The sequence below is a fragment of the Leuresthes tenuis genome, unplaced genomic scaffold (assembly GCF_036924035.1).
Source record: "Leuresthes tenuis unplaced genomic scaffold, fLeuTen1.0.hap1 SCAF_18, whole genome shotgun sequence".
NCBI classification, from domain to species: Eukaryota; Metazoa; Chordata; class Actinopteri; order Atheriniformes; family Atherinopsidae; genus Leuresthes; species Leuresthes tenuis.
This window is the reverse complement of record NW_027325372.1, coordinates 29,776,127-29,796,141: the sequence shown is the minus strand read 5'-3', so window position 1 is coordinate 29,796,141 and position 20,015 is coordinate 29,776,127. Positions and strand designations below refer to the sequence as shown.

General features: G+C 40.9%; 3 non-coding genes and 1 pseudogene across 3 annotated transcripts; all 4 read left to right on the top strand.

The window, feature by feature from the left end:
- Positions 1-2,650: 2,650 nt before the first annotated feature.
- LOC140276106 (U2 spliceosomal RNA) lies at positions 2,651-2,838 on the top strand. Its single transcript, XR_011908791.1, has one exon. It is a non-coding gene; the product is annotated as a U2 spliceosomal RNA (small nuclear RNA).
- A 15,378-nt stretch (positions 2,839-18,216) lies between these two features.
- Positions 18,217-18,345, top strand: LOC140276262 (U2 spliceosomal RNA; annotated as a pseudogene).
- Positions 18,346-18,757: 412 nt separating this feature from the next.
- On the top strand, positions 18,758-18,871 carry LOC140275872 (U5 spliceosomal RNA). The gene has a single exon (XR_011908580.1). It is a non-coding gene; the product is annotated as a U5 spliceosomal RNA (small nuclear RNA).
- Positions 18,872-19,169: 298 nt separating this feature from the next.
- Positions 19,170-19,357, top strand: LOC140276105 (U2 spliceosomal RNA). Its single transcript, XR_011908790.1, has one exon. It is a non-coding gene; the product is annotated as a U2 spliceosomal RNA (small nuclear RNA).
- Positions 19,358-20,015: the final 658 nt, after the last annotated feature.

The window sequence follows — 20,015 nt, the reverse complement described above, 5'->3', positions numbered from 1 at the left end:
GGTTCTTGTATGTTGTCTGACTGTTTGATTTGAATGTGTTGTGTAAGTGTCCTGTTGAATGTTACATGTTTGGGCTTTGACACGCTTCACTGTGGTTGTTAACTGTGTGGTGTGTCCTGAAATGTTATATGTTTGGGCTGTGTGACATGCTTAATGCTTTTCAGTAGCAACCCACTTATTCATATATAGCAACTGACAACATAAGAAGTCCGAACATACTTTGATAGTAGTTGTAGAAGTATCCTTATTGATAATAGATAAACTAATTCATAGTGATAGAACAGTAGATGAACAGGTGCCTGCACATGTCTCATGAAAATAAAATGGGTGTATGATTGCTGACGGCAGAGCAATACTGCCAAACTTATGAGTTCTTGTGGCAAACTTGATTCAGTGTCTTGACGTGTATACGCTGTTTCGCTGACTTGTCACAAGAAACAAAGTGTGTTTGATAAGATCCGACCATTTTATTACGGGAGGATCAGTATGTATGGATTCTGATGTGACTGATAAACCCATTCGTATCTTAAGCATAATCTAATACGTGAGACAACGCCCTGGCACACAATCAAAAAAAAAAAAAAAAGAGAGAGCGGTTTTGTGTCCCCACAGTCCATAATGTAGAAAAGAGAGAAAAAAGCCTTTCTGATTTGTTGTGTGTGCTCACAGTGCAGAGTGTAGAGAAAAGAGAGAAAAGAAAGCCGTTTTGGTGTCACGGGTGTTGTGACTTACACACACACATTTCTGAATTGAGAAAGGAAATTATTTTAGAGGAAGCACTAGAGTTTAGATCCCACATTTGTTGATAGGCATTCATTTGATTTTTCTTTAATCAGTTTTAAAGTGAATACTAACTGAGAAATGAAAAAGGTGAAGAGTTTAGAAGCTTGGTTCAAGAGCAAAACTTGGTTTATGATCAGCTGAGTCTCTAAACAGAACAGCAAAGGGCTTCATCGAACATTTAAAAAAGATTCAGATTGTTAGAATATCCAGAATTTATAGAAATGGTGGTGATTACTCTTATTTTCTAGAATGGAAATAACTGCACCATGTCTGTTTTATGAATTTAAGGGGCTAAAAAGTTTTGTTCTCGTTTTTCTATGATTAACCGAATGTATGTGAGAGTCCAAACAGACAGAAGGGTTACGGCCGAGCGCTGGACCTTCCAAAAAAGATGAGACAGGCTGGACCCGTGCCATACTAGTTAAGACCTGCCTGTGGATAACAGATTCTTTAAACTCTCACAAACTCACACACGTTCGCACACATACACCCATACACACACACATTCTTGAACTTGCTGCAAGATTAAACCTTTGCATTAACTGACTCCAGCAACTCTGAGTCTCATTGAGAGACTTTTCTCAACAATTGGGTCCTCAAACCAGATCTCAACGTTTTTTCCGCTTTCCAGGGTCGGAGCTGAAACCGTGCACGGGGGAGTCCAGTACTCCTAATGAAAGACCCCCTGCTGAATTGCGGTAATTAGGGGCCAGTGTCCACTGAAAGGGGGAAAAAGGGACGAGATCGTACTTTTGAATCAATGGCCAGAAGCCATTGGCAGTGCAGGCATCAACAATAATGGTGTTATTTCACCCATTAACACTTAAGGTACCTCATGCAGTGGCTGTGATATGGTTACTTAACAAAATATCTTTACCAGACATCTCTCCTACATAACAGTTCTTCTTTCACAGCCACACCTTGTTGTCGAGAGATGTGCTACACTTAATCCATCCACACTGCTACCTACCCCACAGATGGAAAGCCTCATGATTGCATGTCAGAAATAACCATCAGTGTTTTACCCAGGCCAGACTTAACTGATATACGTTATGAAAATGCAGAAATAACTATATTTATTCAACAGGTCAAGCAAAAAACCCTGATGGCACAAATGCTACAGGATTTGCAGTAGTAACAGAAACTGAAGTTTTCTTAAAACAACCACTACCAAAAAATAACTCTGTTCAAGCAGTCGAATTGGTAGCTTTAACTGAAGCTTGTAAATTAAATAACAAAAAGGTTGTTAACGTTTACACTGACAGTCAGTATGCCTTCTCAACTGTACATGTGTTAACACAGCATTGGAAAAACAGGTATGTTGACATCCACAGCTAAATGTATAAACTACAAATATTTTAGCATTATTAGATGTTATTCAATTGCCATCTACAATAGACTCGTATGAATGACCGGAAGGAAAACCATACTGCCAAAGAATTTGTTTAAATATGCTGCAGTATTGAGCCAGAGACCATGTCATGTCTCAACAGGAGGGATGGAAGCAATAATGAACAAGGTTTTTACAGCATATGGTTTTACTAATTATTGAAATTTTTTTTTTAGAATAAATAAATGAATAAAGTTTTGTCTAGCAGGTCAAATATGTGCAAAATACATTCCACAGGGCAATCTAAGACCAAAACGAAGATAATTCCCTAAGCCAGTGTATCTTTTTCAACATATTTGTTTGGATTTCATTATTTCATTATTGTGTAGATTTCATTGAACTAGATTAATGTTAAGGGAAACGATTCTGCTCAGTGACAACAGAGGTTTTTACCAAATGGTCTGAAATATTTCCACGTGCACAAGCAGATGCACATTGTGCCAGGAAGGGCCCTCGGACGTGAACCAGTGGACAGATATCGCTTATCGGCCTTTTGGCTAAGATCAAGTGTAGTATCTGTACTTATCAGTTTAATATGTGATATGTCTATGCAAGGACTACATATTAAATGGATTTGTATCAATAGGAGTTGAAAAAGGAGCTTGCTCCGTTCACTCCAAGCATCGACCCGGTACTGCAGTGCCGCTGGGAACGGTGCGCTCTCCTCTGCTCTTGTGAAAAAGCAAACAGTGGTACAGGATGGAAGTTTCAGGGAGCCCAAGATGAAACTTTCTTTTAGTCTGCTGAGAAAAGAGAGTGAATGCGAAGCAGACTTTAACACGGCTCTGGGAGCGAGCCGAGTGCGGGCTAACCAGGAGAATTGCTTGAAAGAAACGCGACACCGAATGAGCGTTCAGAACAAAGCCTCAATACGGTGTTCCTGTGGTGTTTTTATAAAATGCGGTGAAAAAAAAGGTGTGAATGCCCCATAGAAAACTAAAAGGTGGAGCGGAAGTGTTCGGCTGCAAGAAGGTGTGAATGTCCGACTATATTTGGTGAAAAGCAGGTGAAGCAAGGTCTGAATGCCCAACCTTACATCATCAAAAGCGAGATCAGAGGTTTTTGACTGCAAGAAGGCCATAGTTTGCCAAAAGCGGGTAAGGTGCGAATGACCGACTAAATATCAACAAAAGTGGGGGCGGAGGTCTTCGGATGCAAGTGGGTGTGAATATCCCACCATACAAGTATGGTGGAGAGGAAGCTGTGAATGGCCGACCATAGTTTGCAAAAAGGGGGTGAGAAAAGGTTCGAATGTCCAACCATACATGATCAAAACAGGGAGCGGAGGTGTTTGGCTGCGACGAGGTGTGAATGTCCACCCATAATTAATGAAAAGCGGGCCACAAGTAGGTTCGAATTCCCAACCATACATCATCAAAAGCAGGAGTGGATGTGTTCGGCTACAAGAAGGTTTGAATGTCCGACCATAGTTGGTAAAAAGTGGGTATGAAAAGGTTCGAATGCCCAAATTCGGCTGCAAAAAACTGTGTTCGACTGCAAAAAGGTGTGAATGTTTGACTAAAGTTTGTAAAAAGCGGGTAAGACAAGGTGCGAATGCCTGACAATGTATGATCAAAAGCGGGAGCGGAGATGTTCAGCTGCAAGAAGGTCTAAATGTCCATCATTAATTGCTAGAAAACATGAAAGAAAATTTTCGAAAATCAATCCGCACATGATCATAAGTTGGAGAGGAGGTGTTCAGCTGCAAGAAGGTGTGAATGTCCTACCATAATTGCTGAAAAATGTGTTAGAAACGGTAAGAATGCCGGACCATACATCATCAAAAGCTAGAGAGGTGGTGTTCGGCTGCAAGTAGTTGTGAATGTCTGACTAAAGTTCAAATATATTAACAAAAGCGGGAGGAGAGGTCTTCGGATGAGTGGTTGAGAATTTCCAACCATAATCTATAAAATGCGGTGAAAAAAAAGGTGTGATAGAAACCTAAAAGGTGGAGAGGAAGTGTTCGGCTGCAAGAAGGTGTGAATGTCCGTCTATAGTTGGTGAAAAGCAGGAAAAGCAAGGTCTGAATGCCCAATCTTACATCATCAAAAGCGAGATCAGAGGTGTTTGGCTGCAAGAAAACGGGTAAGGTGTGAATGACCGACTAAATATCAACAAAAGTGGGGGCGGAGGTCTTCGGATGCAAGTGGGTGTGAATATCTCACCATACAAGTATGGTGGAGAGGAAGCTGTGAATGTCCGACCATGGTTTGTAAAACGCGGGTAAGACAAGGTGCGAATGCCCGACAATGTATGATCAAAAGAGGGAGCGGAGGTGTTCGGCTGCAAGGTCTGAATTTCCAACCATAATTTGTAAACACCGTTGAAGAAAAGCCTCGAAAGCCCGACTATTACACCATCAAAAGCGGGAGCAGAGGTGTTCAGCTGCAAGAAGGTCTGAATGTCCACCAATAATTACTGAAAAATGGGTAAGAAAAGGTGTGAATGCCCAACTATACATCATCAAAAGCAGAAGTGGATGTGTTCGGCCACAAGAAGGTTTGAATGTCCGACCATAGTTTGTAAAGGCGGGTAAGAAAAGGTTTGAATGCCCGAACATACACAATCAAAAGAGGGAGCGGAGGTGTTTCGCTGCAAGAAGGTGTGAATGTCCGAGCATAGTTTGTAAAAAGTGGGTAAGAAAAGGTTCGAATGCCAGAACATACACCATTAAAAGAGGGAGCGGAGGTGTTCCGCTGTAAGAAGGTGTGAATGTCCGACCATAGTTGGTAAAAAGTGGGTAAGAAAAGGTTAAAATACCCGACTTTACACAATCAATAGCGGGAGCGGAGTTTTTAGGCTAAAACAAGGTGTGAAAGTCCAACCATGGTTTGTAAAAAGCGGGTAAGAAAAGGTTCAAATGCCAAAATATACACCATCAAAAGCGGAAGCCGAGGTGTTCGGCTGCAAGTAGGTGTGAATGTCAGATCATAATTTGCAAAAAGCTGATGAGAAAGGTGTGAATGACCGACAATAATTGCTGAAAAATGTGTTAGAAAAGGTAAGAATGCCGGACCATTCATCATCAAAAGCGGAGAAGAGTTGTTCGGCTGCAAGAAGCTGTGAATGTCCAGCCATAATTACTCAAAAACGGGTAAGAAAAGGTAGTATTGCCAGACCAGAAATGATCAAAACAGGGAGCGGAGGTGTTCCGCTGTAAGAAGGTGTGAATGTCAGACCATAATTGGTAAAAAGCGGGTAAGAAAAGGTTAAAATACCCGACTGTACAAAATCAATACCGGGAGCTGAGTTGTTTGGCTACTAAAAGATGTGAAAGTCCGACCATACATCATCCAAAGCAGGACTGGATGTGTTCGGCTACAAGAAGGTTTGAATGTCCGAGCATAGTTTGTAAAAAGCGTGTAAGAAAAGGTTCGAATGCCCGAACATACACCATCAAAAGAGGGAGCGGAGGTGTTCCGCCATAAGAAGGTGTGAATGTCCGACCGTAGTTGGTAAAAAGCGGTTAAGAAAAGGTGCGAATGCCCGACAATGTATGATCAAAAGAGGGAGTGGAGGTTTTCGGCTGCAAGAAGGTCTGAATGTCCAACCATAATTTGTAAAAACCGGGGAAGAAAAGGCTCGGAAGCCCGACTATACACCATCAAAAGCGGGAGCAGAGGTGTTCAGCTGCAAGAAGGTCTCAATGTCCATCAATAATTTCTAAAAAACATGAAAGAAAATTTTCGAATATCAAACCGCACATGATCATATGCGGGAGAGGAGGTGTTCAGCTGCAAGAAGGTGTGAATGTCCACCCATAATTCCTGAAAAATGGGTAAAAAAAGGTGCGAATGCCCAACCATACAACATCAAAAGCAGGTGTGAATGTCAGATCATAATTTGCAAAAACCTGATGAGAAATGGTGAGAATGCCCGACTATACACCATCAAATGCGGGAGCGGAGGTGTTCGGCTGTGAGTAGGTGTGAATGTCCGACCATACTTGCTGAAAAATATGACAAAGCAGTTTTCACTTGGTTTGAGTGAAGGAATTCATTTTATATCAAAATCCGAAATTGTGTAGAACTCGTGGAAATAAGTTTATTCTCGGATTCCTAAAGGTTTAGTGTTGTTCTTTGGTATACTGCAAAGTAATACTTTCTATTTTGTTGAAACCGATTCAGACATGGATAAATATCAAGGACAAAGCAGTTTTAACTTGGTTTTAGTGAAGGAATTCATTTTATATCAAAATCCGGAATTGTGTAGAACTCGTGAAAAGAAGCTTATTCTCGGATTCCTGAAAAGGTTTAGAGTTGTTCTTTCCTATCCTGCAAAGTACAACGTTCTTTTTTTGTTTAAAGCTATTTAGACATGGATAAATATGAAGGACAAAGCAGTTCCTTCTGTGGGTACAGTAGCTCCCGGAATATGGTGACTGCAGGCCCTGAGCCTGGTGGACATAAGGCCCTCTTGCCCTGTGTTGGGTCCCAGGTTGCGGGGATGCCTATTGCAGCCAGTCTCTGGCTGCCCTCTCCGGGGTGGGAGGGACCAGGCGGATGAATTATTTATTCTACTAGTTTATATATTTTAAACATAAACAATAAACATTTATAAAACTTCCCTTGGCAAGGCAAATCTGTTTGGCATAAAAGGTGTTCAGACTACAATTCTGCTGCCATAATGCACAACTCTGGATTTTGATATAAAATGAATTCCTTCACTCAAACCAAGTTAAAACTGCTTTGTCCTTCATATTTATCCATGTCATAATAGCTTTAAACAAAAAAAGAACGTTGTACTTTGCAGGAAAGGAAAGAACAACACTACACCTTTAGGAATCCGAGAATAATCTTATTTTCACGAGTTCTACACAATTTCGGATTTTGATATAAAATGAATTCCTTCACTCAATCCAAGTTAAAACTGCTTTGTCCTTAATATTTATCCATGTCTGAATAGGTTTGAACAAAAAAGAAAGTATTACTTTGCAGTATACCAAAGAACAACACTAAACCTTTAGTAATCCGAGAATAAGCGTCGATTGACGAGTTCTACACAATTTCGGATTTTGATATAAAATGAATTCCTTCACTCAAACCAAGTTAAAACTGCGTTGTCCTTCATATTTATCCATGTCTGAATAGGTTTCAACAAAAAAGAATGTATTACTTTGCAGTATACCAAAGAACAACACTAAACCTTTAGGAATCCGAGAATAAGCTTCTTGTCACCAGTTCTACACAATTCCGGATTTTCATATAAAATGAATTCCTTCACTCAAACCAAGTTAAAACTGCTTTGTCCTTGATATTTACCCATGTCTAAATAGCTTTAAACAAAAAAGAACGTAGTACTTTGCAGGATAGGAAAGAACAACACTATTTTTTTTTCAGGAATCCGAGAATAAGCTTCTTTTTACGAGTTCTACACAATTCCGGATTTTGATATAAAATGAATTCCTTCACTCAAACCAAGTTAAAACTGCTTTGTCCTTAATATTTATCCATGTCTGAATAGGTTTGAACAAAAAAGAAAGTATTACTTTGCAGTATACCAAAGAACAACAATAAACCTTTAGGAATCCGAGAATAAGCTTCTTTTCACCAGTTCTACACAATTTCGGATTTTGATATAAAATGAATTCCTTCACTCAAACCAAGTTAAAACTGCTTTGTCCTTCATATTTATCCATGTCTGAATCGGTTTCAACAAAAAAGAATGTATTACTTTGCAGTATACCAAAGAACAACACTAAACCTTTACGAATCCAAGAATAAGCTTCTTGTCACCAGTTCTACACAATTTCGGATTTTGATATAAAATGAATTCCTTCACTCAAACCAAGTTAAAACTGCTTTGTCCTTCATATTTACCCATGTCTAAATAGCTTTAAACAAAAAAGAACGTAGTACTTTGCAGGATAGGAAAGAACAACACTATTTTTTTTTCAGGAATCCGAGAATAAGCTTCTTTTCACGAGTTCTACACAATTCCGGATTTTGATATAAAATGAATTCCTTCACTCAAACCAAGTTAAAACTGCTTTGTCCTTCATATTTATCCATGTCTGAATCGGTTTCAACAAAATAGAAAGTATTACTTTGCAGTATACCAAAGAACATCACTAAACCTTTAGGAATCCGAGAATAAACTTATTTCCACGAGTTCTACACAATTTCGGATTTTGATATAAAATGAATTCCTTCACTCAAACCAAGTGAAAACTGCTTTGTCATATTTTTCAGCAAGTATGGTCGGACATTCACACCTACTCACAGCCGAACACCTCTGCTCCCGCATTTGATGGTGTATAGTCGGGCATTCTCACCATTTCTCATCAGGTTTTTGCAAATTATGATCTGACATTCACACCTGCTTTTGATTTTGTATGGTTGGGCATTCGCACCTTTTTTTTACCCATTTTTCAGGAATTATGGGTGGACATTCACACCATCTTGCAGCTGAACACCTCCTCTCCCGCATATGATCATGTGCGGTTTGATATTCGAAAATTTTCTTTCATGTTTTCTAGCAATTATTGATGGACATTGAGACCTTCTTACAGCTGAACAACTCTGCTCCCGCTTTTGATGGTGTATAGTCGGGCTTTCGAGTCTTTTCTTCCCCGGTTTTTACAAATTATGGTTGGACATTCAGACCTTGCAGCCGAAAACCTCCGCTCCCTCTTTTGATCATACATTGTCGGGCATTCGCACCTTTTCTTAACCGCTTTTTACAAAACATGGTTGGACTTTCACACCTTCTTGTAGCCGAACACATCCCTTCCCGCTATTGATTGTGTACAGTCGGGTATTTTAACCTTTTCTTACCCGCTTTTTACCAACTACGGTCGGACATTCACACCTTCTTATGGCGGAACACCTCCTCTCCCTCTTTTGATGGTGTATGTTCGGGCATTCGAACCTTTTCTTACCCGCTTTTTACAAACTATGCTCGGACATTCAAACCTTCTTGTAGCCGAACACATCCAGTCCTGCTTTTGATGATGTATGGTTGGGCATTCGCACCTTTTTTTTACCCATTTTTGAGGAATTATGGGTGGACATTCACACCTTCTTACAGCGGAACACCTCCGCTCCTTCTTTTGATGGTGTATGTTCTGGCATTCGAACCTTTTCTTACCCACTTTTTACAAACTATGCTCGGACATTCACACCTTCTTGCAGCGAAACACCTCCGCTCCCTCTTTTGATGGTGTATGTTCGGGCATTGGAACCTTTTCTTACCCGCTTTTTACAAACTATGCTCGGACATTCAAACCTTCTTGTAGCCGAACACATCCAGTCCTGCTTTTGATGATGTATGGTTGGGCATTCGCACCTTTTTTTTTTACCCATTTTTGAGGAATTATGGGTGGACATTCACACCTTCTTGCAGCTAAACACCTCCGCTCCCACTTATGATCATGTGCGGTTTGATATTCGAAAATTTTCTTTCATGTTTTCTAGCAATTATTGATGGACATTCAGACCTTCTTGCAGCTGAAACCCTCTGCTCCCGCTTTTGATGGTGTATAGTGGGGCTTTCGAGCCTTTTCTTCCCCGGTTTTTACAAATTATGGTTGGACATTCAGACCTTCTTTTAGCCGAAAACCTCCGCTCCCTCTTTTGATCATACATTGTCGGGCATTCGCACCTTTTCTTACCCACTTTTTACAAACTATGGTCGGACATTCAAACCTTCTTGTAGCCGAACACATCCAGTCCTGCTTTGGATGATGTATGGTCGGACTTTCACACCTTTTAGTAGCCAAACAACTCCGCTCCCGCTATTGATTGTGTACAGTCGGGTATTTTAACCTTTTCTTACCCGCTTTTTACCAATTATGGTCGGATATTCACACCTTCTTACAGCGGAACACCTCCGCTCCCTGTTTTGATCATTTATGGTCTGGCAATACTACCTTTTCTTACCCGTTTTTGAGTAATTATGGCCTGACATTCACAGCTTCTTGCAGCCGAACACCTCTTCTCCGCTTTTGATGATGAATAGTCCGGCATTGTTACCTTTTCTAACACATTTTTCAGCAATTATTGTCGGTCATTCACACCTTTCTCATCAGCTTTTTGCAAATTATGATCTGACATTCACACCTACTTGCAGCCGAACACCTCGGCTTCCGTTTTTGATGGTGTATATTTTGGCATTCGAACCTTTTCTTACCCGCTTTTTACCAACTATGGTCGGACATTCACACCTTCTTACAGCGGAACTCCTCCGCTCCCTCTTTTGATGGTGTATGTTCTGGCATTCGAACCTTTTCTTACCCACTTTTTACAAACTATGCTCGGACATTCACACCTTCTTGCAGCGAAACACCTCCGCTCCCTCTTTTGATTGTGTATGTTCGGGCATTCGAACCTTTTCTTACCCGCCTTTTACAAACTATGGTCGGACATTAAAACCTTCTTGTGGCAGAACACATCCACTTCTGCTTTTTATGATGTATAGTTGGGCATTCACACCTTTTCTTACCCATTTTTCAGTAATTATTGGTGGACATTCAGACCTTCTTGCAGCTGAACACCTCTGCTCCCGCTTTTGATGGTGTATAGTCGGGCTTTCGAGGCTTTTCTTCAACGGTGTTTACAAATTATGGTTGGAAATTCAGACCTTGCAGCCGAACACCTCCGCTCCCTCTTTTGATCATACATTGTCGGGCATTCGCACCTTGTCTTACCCGCGTTTTACAAACCATGGTCGGACTTTCACACCTTCTTGTAGCTGAACAACTCCGCTCCCGCTATTTATTGTGTACAGTCGGGTATTTGAACCTTTTCTTACCCGCTTTTTACCAATTATGGTCGGACATTCACACCGTCTTACAGCGGAACACCTCCGCTCCCTCTTTTGATGGTGTATGTTCGGGCATTCGAACTTTTTCTTACCCACTTTTTACAAACCATGGTCGGACATTGAAACCTTCTTGTAGCAGAAAACATCCACTTCTTCTTTTGATGATGTATGGTTGGGCATTCGCACCTTTTCTTACCCATTTTTCAGGAATTATGGGTGGACATTCACACCTACTTGCAGTCGAACAGCTCTGCTCCCACTTTTGATTGTTTGGTTGGATATTCGAACCTTTTCTTAACTGCTTTTTACAAACTTTGGTCGGACGTTCACACCTTCTTGCAGCCGAACACCACCGCTTCCGCTTTTGATGGTATATATTCGGGCATTCGAACCTTTTCTTACCCGCTTTTTACCAACTATGGTCGGACATTCGCACCATCTTACAGCGGAACACCTCCGCTCCCTCTTTTGATGGTGTATGTTTGGGCATTCTCACCTTTTCTTACCTGCTTTTTACAAACTTTGGTCGGACGTTCACACCTTCTTGCAGCCGAACACCTCCGCTTCCGCTTTTGATGGTATATATTCGGGCATTCAAACCTTTTCTTACCCGCTTTTTACCAACTATGGTCGGACATTCGCACCATCTTACAGCGGAACACCTCTTCTCCCGCTTTTGATGATGAATGGTCCGGCATTGTTACCTTTTCTAACACATTTTTCAGCAATTATTGTCGGTCATTCACACCGTCATTGGAGACGTCCTTTGAGTGAAGGAATATATTTCCCCATTCCAAGTCTGAGAATGGGAAACAGTAGTGAAAAAATATGTGCGCCTACTTTATTGGCTGTGTCGCTCATTCCAGAGCAATTCGATTTTTTTAATGTTTGTGGTACTCGCCCTCACATTTCCTTGGCCAAACCTACACACTGGCATTGACAAGGTGTGGGAGAGTTTGTTGCTACATGTCAGAAAGAAACAGATTGGACCGTTTCACCTGCTGATCCAAATTTGATGTTTTCTGAACGATTGTCAGCATACAAAAAAACATTTTTGAGTACAATGCATTGTCAAAGAACTGTGGAATTAATTCCTACCACAGAATCACATTTTGAAGCATGTTTTTAATCTGAAAAAGATTTGTCTTCGATACCCATGTTGGCTGAAGTGCCCAATGATCTTTGGGCGAAGAGCAAATATGATGTGGGGTTGTTTATTGTTGAAACTAGATTAGAAGTAGATAAATATGAAGGACAAAGCAGTTTGAGCTTGGTTTGAGAGAAGGAATTAATTTTATTGCAAAATCCGAATTCATGCATAACTCGTCAAATAGATAGTGATGTGTCGTTCGTGAGCGATTCGTTCGATATGAACAAATTTTTTATATGACTCGGGAGTAACGAGTTGTCTCAGTGAGTGATTCGTTCATTTTCATGCAGTACCCTTCCTCACCACATGGCAGGCGGCAGCTTCATAAGCTCAGTCAGCAGGACAGGAAACAGTATTGATTCGTTCATGACTCAACTCCTCGACTGACGGGTCCTCGCACAGAAAACAGTATTGATTAGTTTACGACTCAACTCCTTGGGTCTTCGTTCATTTGTCACGTTTTAAATTCTACGTTTCATTTGACAGGCTGAAGAGCAGTAGGCACAACAGTTCGTTCACAAACCGGATCATTAATCTCATAGACTATTCTACCATCAACAACTTGGAAACCACAATCGACTCTCTAGATGCAGAAAAAGCATTTAATGGAGTGAGCTGGAAATTTTTATTCGCAGCATAAAACAAATTCGGGTTTGGGTCACACTTCATCAACTGGATAAGGATATTATATAGCTCCCCAAATGCAAGTGTCAGGACAAATGATCAAACTTCTCCAAGCTTCAGTCTGCAGAGAGGTACAAGACAGGGTTGGTCACTTTCTCCCTCACTTTTTGCTATTTTCATCAAACCTTTAGCAGCTGCTATCAGATAAGATAGAAATATTAAAGGCATCCAACCCCAAAATATTGCGCATAAAATAAGTCTTTATGCTGATGATGTATTATTTTTCCTTCAGAACTCAGAGACGTCTCTCACTCACACGATCACACTCATAAATAAATTCTCGGCACTTTGTGACTACTCTATCAACTGGTCTAAGACCACAGTTCTGCCCATTAACTGTAGGGTCCAGAATATACCTGCGATCACTTTACAGTCAGGTAATATTAGATATTTAAGCATAAACATTTCCTCCAGAATCTCAGAGCTAACAAAGCTAAATTATGTGCAATTATTAAAGAGAGTAGAGGACGATCTCTCTCGTTGGAAGTCCTTACCTATATCACTTATGGGGAGAGTTACAACCATTAAAATGATGACACTACCAAAAGTTAACTATTTGTTCTCAATGATCCCCATAAAACCATCTGCTACTTGGTTTAAGTCACTAGATTCATGCATCTCCAAATTTCTGTGGAAAAACAAACCACCACGTATTAGTTTAAAAACCCTACAGAAGACCAAGGACAGTGGTGGATTAGATTTACCTCATTTTCAGCACTATTCCTTAGCCAATAGGTTAGAATATATATCAAAATGGTTTAAACCTTGTTTGTTGTCACAGTTCCCAGAGACGTTGTAATCGTTGAGGATTCTATATTCACCCCCTCATTAGAGGCACGTGTTGCAGATTGATGACACTGAATCTTCTTCTCTGTTCATTGCTGGCATCATTCCCAGCATCGTAAGTGTTCGTGGCATTGTTAGCCTCTTCTTCTGGATCTTGATATCGAGCATCCTTTTGTATTTCTGGTTTGTAAGTCCTCTCTCTTCGTTCACCGGAGTCTTCGTCTCTTTGTCCTTGAGTTTGGTGATTTTTTCTTCTTTTGATGCCTTGACACAGTGTGACAGGTGATACCACGTGGGAGATCCTTTAACTTGGACTGCTGTCCCTGTGCTGCGAAATGGCTGTGCTGCTCAAATGGTCTCTCCTTCATCATATACACAGTTATTTATACATCACCTTCCACCATGAAGCGTTGTCCCTTTTTGTTTCTCTCTTTGTTCTTAAAATGCTGTTATGCATGTCTAAACCAATCCATTAAACTAGATCATTTTGGCAGTAAAGCGATCTACAATGTGCTTGGTCGCAAAGCTGCTCATCTGTGGTAAACAGCTCTTCAGAAAGGCATTCTTCAATTGATTTCACTAATTTTATATAATAATTTTGTGATTTCCTACAAAACTACACTTCTTCTCCCATCTGTCTGAGTATTTAATATTGTCTGGGTCCCGTTAAAACATGTATTTTTCCCATCTAATTCCTTGTTTGCTTTAAAACAAGTATTCCCCATTTTCTATCCCTTCAGTAGCCAACCAGTTTGTATGGAGTACACTGGAGCAACTTGACTGATCAGTAAAACACTGCTTTTGTTGTCACCGCAAGGCTTCCCCCGTCGGTTGTTTCACTGAGACACTACTGAGTAACTACAACTCAACACAGTTTATACACATAACATTCATATACATACTAACAAACAAACAAACAATAACTTATCGCAATTTTCTCATCTCTGTTTGAACGTACACCCAGGTAAATATTCCTGTAGTCTTCTCATACCGACTATGGACCCATTCATTGTTTAACTTCACTGTTTTGCAAATCCTAATTGAATATTACACATTGACATTGAACTTTACTGGATAAGCAGGTCTTCATTGTATTCAGCAGCCTATATGTGAGCATTTATGTGTAAGCTGTTCTTCTTTGCATTTATCAGCAGCAAGCAATTCTTCACTGCACATGCATATGCAAATAGTAAAACAATTCCAATGTGTTAGCGAAACCTTCTATATCACAGTGGTTTCTAAGGTCTATTTTAAGTTCTTTGCCATCAGTGAGATGACATTGTTTACAAAGTGTGTCAAATTATCACTGAAGATCTTTTCAGGAATTTCAAATCTAGAAATGAGTTATTTTACCCGTGATTTTGCTACTGAGAGTGCATCTGCTTGTGCACGTGGAAATATTTCAGACCATTTGGTAAAAACCTCTGTTGTCACTGAGCAGAATCGTTTCCCTTAACATTAATTTAGTTCAATGAAATCTACAAAATAATGAAATAATGAAATCCAAACAAATATGTTGAAAAAGATACACTGGCTTAGGGAATTATCTTCGTTTTGGTCTTAGATTGCCCTGTGGAATGTATTTTGCACATATTTGACCTGCTAGACAAAACTTTATTCATTTATTTATTCTAAAAAAAATTTTTAATAATTAGTAAAACCATATGCTGTAAAAACCTGGTTCATTATTGCTTCCATCCCTCCTGTTGAGACATGACATGGTCCGTGGCTCAATACTGCAGCATATTTAAACAAATTCTTTGGCAGTATGGTTTTCCTTCCGGTCATTCATACGAGTCTATTGTAGATGGCAATTGAATAACATCTAATAATGCTAAAATATTTGTAGTTTATACATTTAGCTGTGGATGTCAACATACCTGTTTTTCCAATGCTGTGTTAACACATGTACAGTTGAGAAGGCATACTGACTGTCAGTGTAAACGTTAACAACCTTTTTGTTATTTAATTTACAAGCTTCAGTTAAAGCTACCAATTCGACTGCTTGAACAGAGTAATTTTTTGGTAGTGGTTGTTTTAAGAAAACTTCAGTTTCTGTTACTACTGCAAATCCTGTAGCATTTGTGCCATCAGGGTTTTTTTCCTTGATCTGTTGAATAAATATAGTTATTTCTGCATTTTCATAACGTATATCAGTTAAGTCTGGCCTGGGTAAAACACTGATGGTTATTTCTGACATGCAATCATGAGGCTTTCCATCTGTGGGGTTGGTAGCAGTGTGGATGGATTAAGTGTAGCACATCTCTCGACAACAAGGTGTGGCTGTGAAAGAAGAACTGTTATGTAGGAGAGATGTCTGGTAAAGATATTTTGTTAAGTAACCATATCACAGCCACTGCATGAGGTACCTTAAGTGTTAATGGATGAAATAACACCATTATTGTTGATGCCTGCACTGCCAATGACTTCTGGCCATTGATTCAAAAGTACGATCTCGTCCCTTTTTCCCCCTTTCAGTGGACACTGGCCCCTAATTACCGCAATTCAGCAGGGCGTCTTTCATTAGAAGTACTGGACTCCCCCGTGCACGGTTTCAGCTCCGACCCTGGAAAGTGGAAAAAACGTTGAGATCTGGTTTGAGGACCCAATTGTTGAGAAAAGTCTCTCAATGAGACTCAGAGTTGCTGGAGTCAGTTAATGCAAAGGTTTAATCTTGCAGCAAGTTCAAGAATGTGTGTGTGTATGGGTGTATGTGTGCGAACGTGTGTGAGTTTGTGTGTGTGAGAGTTTAAAGAACCTGTTATCCACAGACAGGCATTAACTAGTATGGCACGGGTCCAGCCTGTCTCATCTTTTTTGGAAGGTCCAGCGCTCGGCCGTAACCCTTCTGTCTTTTTGGACTCTCACATACATTCGGTTAATCATAGAAAAATGAGAACAAAACTTTTTAGCCCCTTAAATTCATAAAACAGACATGGTGCAGTTATTTCCATTCTAGAAAATAAGAGTAATCACCACCATTCCTATAAATTCTGGATATTCTAACAATCTGAATCTTTTTTAAATGTTCGATGAAGCCCTTTGCTGTTCTGTTTAGAGACTCAGCTGATCATAAACCAAGTTTTGCTCTTGAACCAAGCTTCTAAACTCTTCACCTTTTTCATTTCTCAGTTAGTATTCACTTTAAAACTGATTAAAAGAAAAATTAAATGAATGCCTATCAACAAATGTGGGATCTAAACTCTAGTGCTTCCTCTAAAATAATTTCCTTTCTCAATTCAGAAATGTGTGTGTGTAAGTCACAACACCCGTGATATCAAAACGGCTTTCTTTTCTCTCTTTTCTCTACACTCTGCACTGTGAGCACACACAACAAATCAGAAAGGCTTTTTTCTCTCTTTTCTACGTTATGGACTGTGGGGACACAAAACCGCTCTCTCTTTTTTTTTTTTTGATTGTGTGCCAGGGCGTTGTCTCACGTATTAGATTATGCTTAAGATACGAATGGGTTTATCAGTCACATCAGAATCCATACATACTGATCCTCCCGTAATAAAATGGTCGGATCTTATCAAACACACTTTGTTTCTTGTGACAAGTCAGCGAAACAGCGTATACACGTCAAGACACTGAATCAAGTTTGCCACAAGAACTCATAAGTTTGGCAGTATTGCTCTGCCGTCAGCAATCATACACCCATTTTATTTTCATGAGATATGTGCAGGCACCTGTTCATCTACTGTTCTATCACTATGAATTAGTTTATCTATTATCAATAAGGATACTTCTACAACTACTATCAAAGTATGTCCGGACTTCTTATGTTGTCATTTGCTATATATGAATAAGTGGGTTGCTACTGAAAAGCATTAAGCATGTCACACAGCCCAAACATATAACATTTCAGGACACACCACACAGTTAACAACCACAGTGAAGCGTGTCAAAGCCCAAACATGTAACATTCAACAGGACACTTACACAACACATTCAAATCAAACAGTCAGACAACATACAAGAACCTATACCCCAGCCGGCATTGCTCCCTGCCTATTTTCCTACAACTCACTATGTGTGCGCACACCTTTATTCACAAACTCTTCAACTTATACTCTTTTACCGAAGCTGCTACAGCTCGATTGGCCAAATACCCTTAGATCCTATTTCGGTGAATTTGACATCTGCCTTGCATGTAACAGATTAGCGGTTTAGCAGTTTTAATTTAGTTTGAGTGAAGGAATTCATTTTATAGCAAAATCCGAAATCGTGAAGAACTCATGGAAGTAAGCTTATTCTCGGATTCCTGAATCTTTAGATTTGCTCTTTCTTTTACTGCAAAGTACAACGTTGAGCAGCACTAATGAGTTGTTTCTATTTTTGGCAGGCTTTACCTTTGCGGATGAGCCCTTTCTGTCTGTGCAAAAGAAATCTTGTTACTGTGCAGAGTGACTTCTCTGAGTAGAGTCGCCTTACTTGTTGCGACTGTGCCGATGTTCGAAGCTGGAGTGCAAAGTTGTTGCTTGAATGGTGCTCGTTGGAGCGTGCGGTAGTGTAAAGTTATACCATTTAAAAGGGCTGAAGAGTGCTCAGTGCAGCGGGTGGGCGGAGGTGCAAAGTGACACTATGGCCATAAAAAGAACACCGCTACAAGTGCGCATTGTGCCAGGAAGGGCCCTCGGACGTGAACCAGTGGACAGTTATCGCTTCTCGGCCTTTTGGCTAAGATCAAGTGTAGTATCTGTTCTTATAAGTTTAATGTCTGAGCTTGCTCCGTTCACTCCAAGCATCGACCCGGAACTGCAGTGCCGCTGGGAACGGTGCGCTCTCCTCTGCTCTTGTGAAAAAGCAAACAGCGGTGCAGGATGGAAGTTTCAGGGAGCCCAAGATGAAACTTTCTTTTAATCTGCTGAGAAAAGAGAGTGAATGCGAAGCAGACTTTAACACGGCTCTGGGAGCGAGCCGAGTGCGGGCTAACCGGGAGAATTGCTTGAAAGAAACGCGACACCGAATGAGCGGTCAGAACAAAGCCTCAATACGGTGTTCCCGTGTTGTTTTGTGGCTGCCTTGTCTTTTGCACAGAGTAAAAGACAAGGCAGCCATCGAATAGGGCCCGATTGTTCCTACTTGGTCAGCCGAGGAGCAAGGGGGGGGAGCAAGCGTCTCAACCAAGCAAAGCTCACCATGGGGAAGGTGGCTATGCCAACTAGCCTGATGCCCTGCTCCCGCAGTGATGGATAATCGTACTCTGGTTTCTCTTCATAACGTACAAGTCCTTCGCCTTTTACTAAAGACTTCTGTGGAGAGCAGCACTAATGAATTGTTTCTATTTTTGGCAGGCTTTACCTTTGGGGGTGAAGCCCTTTCTGTCTGTGCAAAAGAAATCTTGTTACTGTGCGGAGTGACTTCGCTGAGTAGAGTCGCCTTACTTGTTGCGACTGTGCCGATGTTCAAAGCTGGAGTCCAAAGTTGTTGCTTCAATGGTGCTCGCTGGAGCGTGCGGTAGTGTAAAGTTATACCATTTAAAAGGGCTGAAGAGTGCTCAGTGCAGCGGGTGGGCGGAGGTGCAAAGTGACACTATGGCCATAAAAAGAACACCGCTACAAGTGCGCATTGTGCCAGGAAGGGCCCTCGGACGTGAACCAGTGGACAGATATCGCTTATCGGCCTTTTGGCTAAGATCAAGTGTAGTATCTGTACTTATCAGTTTAATATGTGATATGTCTATGCAAGGACTACATATTAAATGGATTTGTATCAATAGGAGTTGAAAAAGGAGCTTGCTCCGTTCACTCCAAGCATCGACCCGGTACTGCAGTGCCGCTGGGAACGGTGCGCTCTCCTCTGCTCTTGTGAAAAAGCAAACAGTGGTACAGGATGGAAGTTTCAGGGAGCCCAAGATGAAACTTTCTTTTAATCTGCTGAGAAAAGAGAGTGAATGCGAAGCAGACTTTAACACGGCTCTGGGAGCGAGCCGAGTGCGGGCTAACCAGGAGAATTGCTTGAAAGAAACGCGACACCGAATGAGCGTTCAGAACAAAGCCTCAATACGGTGTTCCTGTGGTGTTTTTATAAAATGCGGTGAAAAAAAAGGTGGGAATGCCCCATAGAAAACTAAAAGGTGGAGCGGAAGTGTTCGGCTGCAAGAAGGTGTGAATGTCCGACTATATTTGGTGAAAAGCAGGTGAAGCAAGGTCTGAATGCCCAACCTTACATCATCAAAAGCGAGATCAGAGGTTTTTGACTGCAAGAAGGCCATAGTTTGCCAAAAGCGGGTAAGGTGCGAATGACCGACTAAATATCAACAAAAGTGGGGGCGGAGGTCTTCGGATGCAAGTGGGTGTGAATATCCCACCATACAAGTATGGTGGAGAGGAAGCTGTGAATGGCCGACCATGGTTTGCAAAAAGCGGGTGAGAAAAGGTTCGAATGTCCAACCATACATGATCAAAACAGGGAGCGGAGGTGTTTGGCTGCGACAAGGTGTGGATGTCCACCCAT